Raw genomic sequence first — 10,516 nt, 5'->3', positions numbered from 1 at the left:
TTGCCAGTCTCCGCCGCCCCCGTGGCCGCGGTGGCCAAGCCCGGGACGCGGGAGGGCAGGACTTGGCCGGGCAGCCTTCCCGGCCGGACCCCAGACAGCCCTGCGCTGCAAACCGCGGCCGCCCGAGCCATTTCCACGGTTTCCGAGTGGTTTGGAAGGCGCGCTGTGGTCGGGACGCGGACATCCCCCGCCCCCCTCTCCCCTCTCTCTCTTTCTCTCTCTCTCTGTTTCGTCTCTACACTTTTCCGGGTGCGCTCCCTAAGCCAGAGCTGCGCCCACTTTCCGGTTTGATCAAACAGAGTTATTTTCTTCGTGGCAGGAGAAACCCAGCTGCCAGTCACCAACCGCACACCCCCTCGTTAAAGGACCTGTTGACTTAACGACCTGCATATCGCAGCTCTGGTTTGCCTGTGGTATATGACTCAAAGGTTCAAAAAAACTTGGTTTCAGGATCCTGCCACGTCTGAACCTGGGTGTGCCAGGCCCAAATTCCTTTCCTGGTTAATTAGGCTTTTCTGAAGCCTAAGAATTGAGGGTGAAACGTGCTTACATGAGACTTTTATTTCCTTCTCTCTCAGACTCATCAAAGCACTTCCTTCTCTTAAAACTCATCAAAACACTTCACTTCAAACTCATCAAATAACTGTTTCTGTTTTTAGAACCCCTATTGAGTTACCAATTTTTCTGATTTCTAGACAATGTGAAGATAGCATCACTTGATAGAGAAGTGATACTACATAATGGAAATATTAAAGTCAAATTCTATTGTAAAAAATCAATCAGAAAGTTGCTGTACTTTCATTTGAGAATTTCTGGTTTTGGGGAAAATCTATTACTGCTTTCACTGTATAAATTTTCCTTCGAGTTTGTGGCTGAACTGCATGAGGTTTAAGTCATAACCTACAATTAGATTTCTTTAAATTTAACTTTTAATATTTGAAGTTTAGTGTACATATGTATTAAACTTCCTGTACAGTTTAGTACCAAGCATCATTCTTTTCATATTGCTTTAAACAGCATTTTTACATAGAAATTTCTAATAATAAATGGCAATTCCATTACCTAGGTTTGTTTTAGTTCTATCTTTTCAAATTAAATACACACACACACACACACACACACACACACTCACACTCACACACTCTAGAGGCCCAGTGCACGAATTCATGCACCAGTGGGGTCCCTCAGCCTGGCCTGTGGGATCAGACCAAAACTGGCTCTCTGACATCCCCCGAGAGGTCCCGGATTGCACCATGGGGCTGGGGAGGGCTCCAGGGTATGTCCAGCCTGTCTCACTCAGTCCGGATCTGCCAGACCCCAGCAGCAAGTTAACCTACTGGTCGAAGCATCTGCCTCCTGGTGGTCAGTGCACATCATAGCGAGCAGTTGAGTGATCTTAGCGTATCATTAGCATATTACACTTTGATTGGTTGAATGGACAACTGGACGACCGGACACTTAGCATATTAGGCTTTTATTATCTAGGATATTTAAGTTGCACATTTAACATAAAATCCCCTAGGTAACACATAGTGTTAAAAAAAAAAGGCAGTGCAATTAAAAGTTAAAACATCAACACAGCATGAAAGGACACAACTGGATATTTTTCAACCATTACTTTCTGCTTTTCTCAAAAGAGCCTTCCCTGCCCGCTTAATCTTGTCTTCATACAGAGAAATAAATTTGCTAAATACTGTTTAAAAATTAGAGGTCGATGTTGCTCCCTTAATTTACTAGCAGAGCATTAATTTAATCCTCATTGATTATTGGGCCAGATGCTATTAGAGCATCTTTACTTTTAACTCCAGGGAGTAATGCAACATGTTTACATTAGCTATGGTAACAGTGTGCCTCAGTTAAACTGTTTGTAAAATTGGAAAAATAATACTTCCTTGGATTGAGATAGGGAAGCCATAAAACAAATCAGGACTATCCTCTGGTCTTAACATTCTCAGGACCTCCTCCTCACCTGGAGATGCAGTCAATCCATCCAGTTTATGAAAAACTGAAGCCTAGAGAGGTAGTTTAATTTCAGTTCTACCAGCAAGTTAGTGGTAGGCATGGTGTTATTATTCCAGTGGCTTGACTCAAAGCTCATGTTACCTTTGCTTTTTACCACCCAGGTTCTCACTTATCATTAGATGTTTGTCCTTTTGTCTCTCAGATAGTTTGTAAGGTCTTTGTGATTGACAGGATAGTCAATTGCTCTATGTCCAGCCCTGGTTTACCCAAATTTCTACTTGTCCAGGTGATACTTGACTGCAGGGAGACTGAGGCCATCATCCTTTTCCTCTTACTGTGAATCACATGTGTATCAAAGATGCCATGTGGATTGAGATTTGAAACCCTTTCTTGGTTTTTCAGAGCCACAGTTAATTTTTTGAGTCAACACAGACAACAGAATTCAGTCCTCTGATCTTTTATTGTATTGGCTTAGAATATATTTTCTGAGGCAGCTACCCAGGGTCTTTCCTCTACTGGCAACACTCAAGATTTTTGGTTGGCAAGTCTACTTCCTCAACACCAATATTTCTTAAACTTTTTTGTGGGGCTGTGATCCTCAGTAAGAGATACATCTGTGCCCCAATGCACTACACTCGATTGTGTGTGTGTATATATATGAAACAAGGTTCTCAAAACAATGCTTAACCTTACAACATGGATGTTCTCTTATTTTATTTTTAAGATGTTGGTCTCAGCAAACTGGATTGATTTTGTGACCACAAAGAGGCTGGAACCTAAAATGAAAATGATGGTATCCCATATTGAATTTAAATTTTTTAAGGCTGAGTTTTCTACCAGCTTATTGACTCTGTCTCTGTCTCCCCCCTCCCTCCTTATTTCTCTGCCTCTTCCCTACATACTTGCAAGAAAGAAAAATCAAACTGCACTTTAATCTATATATATAAAAGCCTGAGTGATTGAATGACCGAAAAACCAAACCACCAGTTGACCAGTTGCTATGACACGCATTGACCATCAGGGGGCAGATGCTTAATGTAGGAGCTTCCCCCTGGTGGTCAGTGTGCTCCCTCAGCCAACCTCCTGCGGGCCCTCCCCCCACCAGCCACCCTCCCATGCCTCGATCGGCCCGATTGCCAGCCAGGCCAAGGGACCCACCTGTGCATAAATTTGTGCACCAGGCTTCTAGTACCCTATATAATAAAGAGCTAATATGCTAATTAGACTGGACAGCGAAATGACCTTCTGGAACGACCAGTGGGTGGGGCGTGGGGCTCTGAGGCGGGGCCGCGAGGGCAGAGTCCTTTATGAGAGAGAATCATTCATCAGCCTCCTGCATGCACCCTACTGGGGATAGAGCCTGTAATCCAGGCATGTGCCCTGTCTAGGAATTGAACCATGACCTTCTGGTTCATGCATTGACACTCAACCACTGCGCCACACTGGCTGGGCTCAAACTGTTCTTTTTAATATAGAAAATTATACTGTAATCTTTATTAAATATTCATTGAAAGGTTTGAGATTCTAAAACCTGGAGCTAGACTAAATCAAACATTGAGAACTGCATAAAACCTCATTGTACATTATTGTATTTTAAATGGTTTACTTTGATAGGATTTAAAAAATTATTTATTGATTTGAGAGAGAGCAAGGGAGAGAGAGACTTATGGTTCCACTTAATTATGTATTCATTAAATGATTCTTAAATGTGACCTGACCAGGGATCAAACCTGCAACTTTGGCATATCAGGACAATGCTCTAACCCAGTGGTTCTCAACCTTCCTAATGCCGTGACCCTTTAATACAGTTCCTCATGTTGTGGTGACCTCCAACCATAAAATTATTTTCATTGCTACTTCATAACTGGAATTTTGCTACTGTTATGAATCGTAATGTAAATATCTGATATGCAGGATGTATTTGTTACAAATTGAACATAATTAACGCATAGTGATTAATCACAAAAACAATATTTAATTATATATGTGTTTTCCCATGGTCTTAGGCGACCCCTGTGAAAGGGTCGTTTGACCCCCAAAGGGGTCGCGACCCACAGGTTGAGAACCGCTGCTCTAACCAGTTGCGCTATCTGTCCAGGGCCACCCAATGGGATTTTGATGGTCATAGTTATCAACTGAAAAATTGAGAGATACAAATAATTGTGTCCAGTTCCATTCTAAATTTTATGGCCAAGTTATAGTGCTGGATGGAGTCTGAAAAAAATTATTAGAGTAAACATAGGACAGCTAGTCTTTTAATATTTTTCTTTTACTATAAAACAGTTATGAGACAAATTGTAGGGACTACAATCCTTTCTTCTAAAAAAGATGAGAGTGAGAGATTAGATTAGATCCCTTAATAACCTGTAGGGATACAGGCTTGGAAGTTCAGATAGAAGCTTTTAATTTTAACCTGCCTTCACATTCCTGATAGAAGGAATATTTCTTCTAAAGAAATTATTAGTATATTTAATATTTTGGAAATGATCAGTGCCCAAATCATCTCCAGACACATTCAGTTCTCTGGTCCATAGTGTAAAAATGAATTTGGTGTCACAGAACTTGTATGGGTATAAAATGTGATTGAGAAGGAAATATTTTCAGTTTCTTATCTAATTATGCATCTATTTCATATAAGAATAATTAGTTTTATATAATTTTAACACAGTTAATGTACTGCCAGTAGTAACATTGAATCCAAATCAGTGCCAGCCATGGCAAGAGGCCAAAGAGCATTAACTTATGTCAAAGCAAAGACAAGTAGGACTCTGAATTCTAGGTCATTGGTGACTGTTGACAATTAGATTGTCTTTGAGTCATTCTCTGAGCCGGACTCATATTTTTGGCACTAAAATAGAGAGTTTTTCCCTGAGTACACATTTTCCCTATAATTGTTTCAGTTTCAAACTGTTTGAACTAGTTTGCTCATGTATCCTGTTGCCTGCTGGACATCTTTAATATTTCATAATGACCTGAGATTACACATGTGAAAATCAGAACCTTCATCCCATATAACAAAACAAACACATTTTAAAAACCACACAAAGACAACCTGTTTTGCTTCATGTATTCTGTAAGTATTAACAAATTTCTTCTTTGCAATTCTAAAACCAAAATGTCCCTGAAACCCAAACATTTTTTTGGTAACTGTTTGTCAGCAGAACTTGAACTCATTTGCTGTAAAACCCCAGTGAACTGTCAGAAAGTTATTTATGGTCTCTCCTACTTGGCGGGATGTGTCTCGCTACAGAAATAGTACTGAATTTTGATTACAGGTACTGTCCCAGGCCCTGCTGGGGATACACTGTTATATTGGGTATGTGAACCATATCATCCTTCTAACACCCAAAATATTCTCAATTTTAAGGCACATCTGGCTCCGTGCTCCCCCAATTCTTCTTCCACTTCTACTGCCCTAGTTGAGGGTCTCAGTAACTCTTGACTGGGGTACCAAAGCCACCTGATATCTCAAAGCTACCTGATACCGCAAAGGATACTCAGATCCCTCCTCAGCCGAACCCCTAAGATGATGATCTCTTTAGAGATGGACACTGGTACACTTTCTGTGGCTTCCAGGATAGAACCTGCAGCCCTTAAAATGGTCCCACCCAGGATCTGACCCTTGTTTACTCTGCAAACCAAGTTTTATATTCCACCAACAGATTTCACACTTTTTTTCTGTGTGCTTTTGTTTGTTACTCCCCACTGCTAAGAGTGCCATCCATATTGTCTACCTCTATAACTTATTGGCTCTTAAGGCTCACCTGAGGTCTTGCCTTATTTAGGAAACTGTACCCACCCACACCTCCACACACATCTGAGCTGGGTGATATGTCCTATGGATACTTCCATAATGCGCTTTACATAGGTGATATCATATGGTCTGCTTTTGCACCTGTGTTTACACACCCACCCACTCACCACCTACCCAACCCCCCTTTTAGTTTATTTAAAAAAGCATTTAAAATCTTTCTTTCCTCTCATCCTACTGTGGAGTAAAACGTTGGCGTAAAAGTAGCCCAAGAAGGCAGCAGCATTGGACAGGCAGGATATTGCTCTTTATATGGCAGAGACCACAGGAACTGGGGAGTAGGAAACTTGTTTCACAATACTTAATTAGCCTATTTAATTTGGATTGCTGTTATTTCCATCTCATTCCTTTGAATTCCATGTTATTTTTGTGCCTTTTGGTTCTGTTCCAAGATCTGGGTTTTACCATTTAGAAATGAAAAATTAACTTTGTGATCGAACTGTCTTGCAGCTTTTGCTTATCAATATTCTACAACTGAGTACATTACTAATTGTGACGAGTTTGTGGGGGGGTTGGTGGGCAGCTTTTACTTAAGGAATATAATGTAATTAGACTAGAATAAAACAAGAAAGGCAGACAATTCCTAGGAGTCTTCCGTTTCCAAATTCTGTCAGTTTTATCTATTGAATAAATATTTCTCAGATTCATCTACTTTCCTCCATTACTATCACTACTATCATCTCTTGCCTGATCGTTTGCAATGGCCTTCCTACTCGGCTGTCTGGATGTTTTCTGGTCGGGTCCCACACTGCACCCATTGTGATCTTTTCAAAACAGTTGGTCTCTGCCAAAAAAACCTTCATTGTCTGAAGAATGCAATAGCATGGCCTAAGGGCCTGATGTGAAATAGGTCCTGCCCACCACACACCTCTCTCATCATAGTTCTTTGCTTTGGCCCTGCTAACCTTTTTTTTATTCCCATGGTTCTCCTGCCTCTAGGTTTTTGCAAATGCCATTCTCCCTGCCTTGAAATCTCTTCCCTCCTCTTTTGCCCTATCTAGCTAAAACTCATCTTTTAGCACTTACTATAACTAGCGCCACCCCCCCACCCCCAACTATGGGTTAGAATAGTGATTTTCAGCTGCAAGGATTTTTTTTTAAAGCATGCAGTACCTGACTATTTAGTCAGGGCACTGACCTGTTTTCCCTTAGATTGTCAAAAAAATGACAACAGTCAACGCAACAATAGCTGTCTGGTGTGAATGAATAAAAATTATACCTGTTTTTGTTTTGTTTTTTGTCAGATTAGCAAAAAATATATTTTGTGGTGTGCTGCAGAATTTTAGTGATTAGTTTATTTGTGCCATGAGATGAAAAAGATGGAAAGTCACTGGGTTAGAATGAAGACTGTAACCTAAAGAAAGTCCTACTTAGTAACTGGGAGTATTGATTTTAAAAAAAATTAAAATTTCTTCACAAAGGAAGCTGACTTTCATATGTGGCTCATAATTTAAAAATTAGATTTAGTTACTAATATCTTTATATTTTATCAATTAACACTAGTTAATATTTATTGTCATAGTAAGTATCAGTCCTCATTTACTATTGAGCACTTATATGCCAGGTATATTTTAAGCAACTTACATGAATTAATCACTTAGTCTTCGGAGAACCCTACGAGGCATATACTATTTTTCTCTCACTATTTTAGAGAGAGGAAAATTGAGAAATGAAGTAATTTGCTTCTATTACAAGGTTGGTGAAATGTCAGAGCCAATATTAAAATCTAAGCAATCTGATTCTGTACTTGTATCCTATTTATATGTAAATAAAATTAAATAGGATTATTGAAAGGCTTATAATACCATGGCAACAAAAATCCAGTCAATGTCATCTCCCCTAGCCTGCTGACTAAAGGCAACCACTTTGACACTTTAAGATGGGTTTCTTCCAATATTTACCTTTTGAAATAACATGCTTATACTACTATTTCTTAATTTATCAATATTTGACATTATGGTAGATAACGTCATTTTTGTAGATAAATATTTAGGTCTTTCACATACATACCTCCTGCCAATATAATTCTCACATTCTTTCTTTTAGTATGCATTTTAGTATTTATTATGGTATAAATATTGTTCCCTGCTGAGCTAAGCAAGTGGATTAGGAGTATGGTTCCTTACTTGTAGACATGTTTTTTTTTTTTATCCTGGAATTAATAATTAACTAATTTAAGAAAAATAAATTTGTTTTGTTTTTCCATATGTCAATTTTTATTGCTATACTTCCACATCTCAGTTTGATTTTTCCACATAATTGAATCTATCAGGTATATTGGTCCCTTGCTGGAGCCATCTGTCTGTCCTCTTGTTCCAGTTGTACTGTTGCTTTCTCGGCTTCTTCCATAGCTGTCATTTGGAATTTCTCTTTGCTGACATTTCCTTTGGAGTCTCTGTTTCTTAGATACTATGGCTTTTGTTGTTTATTTACTCCCTCATTTGGATGGAACATATTCCCCGGTAGCTTTCTGACAAATGTTAAATGGAATTAAGAAATTTGAGATACTGCCTGTCACAAAATCTTCATGTTACCTTTACATTTTCTTTTCTGATTAATATATTACTGTCTCTTTAAGTAGTTACTCTGTTCACCTGATTTAAAGTTTTTTAAAAAATAGGGAAGGGTCTATTTCTTTCAAACTGCCCTCTGATATTCAGATTTTTCTCTCTGGAGGCAACCAATGCTATCTTTTAAAATATAAAAACAATATGCATATATTTTCTCTCTTTTTAAAAAGCAAATAAATTTTGCTTTTCCCCCCATTTAACTTATTTTGGAGGAAACTTATCAGTATATAAAGTAGCTTCTTTGTTTTTATCTTAGCATAATATTCCACCATATCATAACTTATTTATTAAGTTCCATATTGTTACTAGTAGAGTGATAGGTTGTTTCAACCTTTTGATATTCAAACAATGCTTTAATGTGTAAGTTTACAGGCCGTCATTTCACTTGTGTACAAGCATATCGGTGGGGTAAATTTCTAGAAGTTATTCTCACACCTGGTACATTGATGGGGAATTGAGACCTTTCACATTGATGATTCCTAGTCAAATGGGATAAGGGTATAAGGATAAAAAACACACACCCAATAGTCAATACCTGATGGCACAGTGGGCCCTTCGGGAGGACAATAGTGGAGAGAGGGTTTTCATTGAGCTTTTTGACCATGGCCTTTATTTTTTCAGATATGGCTCATCTTTTTTAACTGGATAACACTTGTTTCTATTGTTACTTCAGTTTCCTTCTGATAGTCTTTGTCCTCTATCATCACCTTCTTTACTGTTCAGGCCTCTTGTCCCTTATTTTAGCTCTGGTTCTTCCTCTGAAAATAATCCAGAACAGAGAGAGCATTCCATTATCTGGTCCTTTTCAACAAGTCAGAAACCCATCCTTCACACACTTTGCAGTTTAACCACCTCCCCAGACTCCCATTGATTCATTTGCTGAGTTCAGCTAACTCTGCCTCCTAAATCTCTTCCAAGCTCCCACACCCCTTCCAGTCATCTCTTGCTTGGATTATTCTTAATGGTCTCCTAACTGCCTCTAGACGCCTTTCTCTTCCCCCACCCCCCTAATCCATATTCAGCAAAGCTTCAAGAATAGTCTTTCCAAATTTCTGTTCTTATTAGGTCGTTACCCTGCTTAAACTCCATGTAGGCCCCTCCCCTTTGCCTAAAGAATTAAGTACAAATCCCATACAATTAGGTACCTCTCCCTTTTTTCTTTTGTACCTACTACAATTCCTGTTTTATAACAGAGTTGTAAGACATATTTGTTAAAACCACTAAACAACCAAAGTTGGTTTCCCTATACTTTAGTGTTTTTCACCCCTCCCTTTTTTTATGTGGAGCCTGGCGTTAAGCATATGTCTCGTAGATCTCACTGTGGGTTAATTGTCTATGTATGGTCCTGAGGAAAACTACTGAAGGTCAGCTTTTGAAAGAAGAATGTAAGTTTAGGTTAACACTGTTTTGTTTTGTTTTTTTCCAACTGAAAAATATATTAAAAGGGTCTTTTCATACTTGTGTGTGGAGAATTAATTTTGTTCTTTCACATCTGAGGATGTAGCAGCTAACAGAGAAAGGAAGGGGTAAGTATAGGTAACCATATCAATATTGATGTTGAAGTCTTTTTGAATTTCTAGACTGGGGTTTGGAAAACTGCACCCTTGGGCCCTTGGTTTTGTAAACACAAACACAATTTTATTGGAGCCAGCTATTTTCATTCATTTATGTATTGTCTATGGCTACTTTGGCATCAGAAAAATTGACTTGAATAGTTGCAAAAGGGCCCACCAAGAAAAAAAAATACTATTTAGCCCTTTACAGAAAGTTTGGGGACACCTGTTCTAGAGGGAAATGGAAGTTGAGAGGTGGAGGATAAATGAGTTGTGGATAAACCTGTAGCTAGGTGAGAGCAAAATGATAGCTATTGCTCAAGCAGTCTTACTTTCTTGCTTCCCCACTCACCTATCCTTAGTATTTTGGGACCTCAAAGGAAGAAAGAAGGGACAGAAATTATTTTACTACTTGGGAGTGCTTGGACTCCTTCATAAACATCTGACTAGATTTATTGTGGGCACACCCACTTCCAACTATATTCCATGACAAGACCTAGACACTCCTCCCTTCACTAAGGTATTGAGAAAAGCAGTGAGGGGAGCCCCTGCATCGGTGCAAAAGACATCTGTGATTGCTCTCCTTTGTAGGCCATTGAGATTGGCGCCCATTTCAGCAG

The sequence above is a fragment of the Myotis davidii genome, unplaced genomic scaffold (genome assembly GCF_000327345.1).
Source record: "Myotis davidii unplaced genomic scaffold, ASM32734v1 scaffold59, whole genome shotgun sequence".
In the NCBI taxonomy this organism is placed as follows: domain Eukaryota; kingdom Metazoa; phylum Chordata; class Mammalia; order Chiroptera; family Vespertilionidae; genus Myotis; species Myotis davidii.
Note: the sequence above shows the minus strand (reverse complement) of the source record.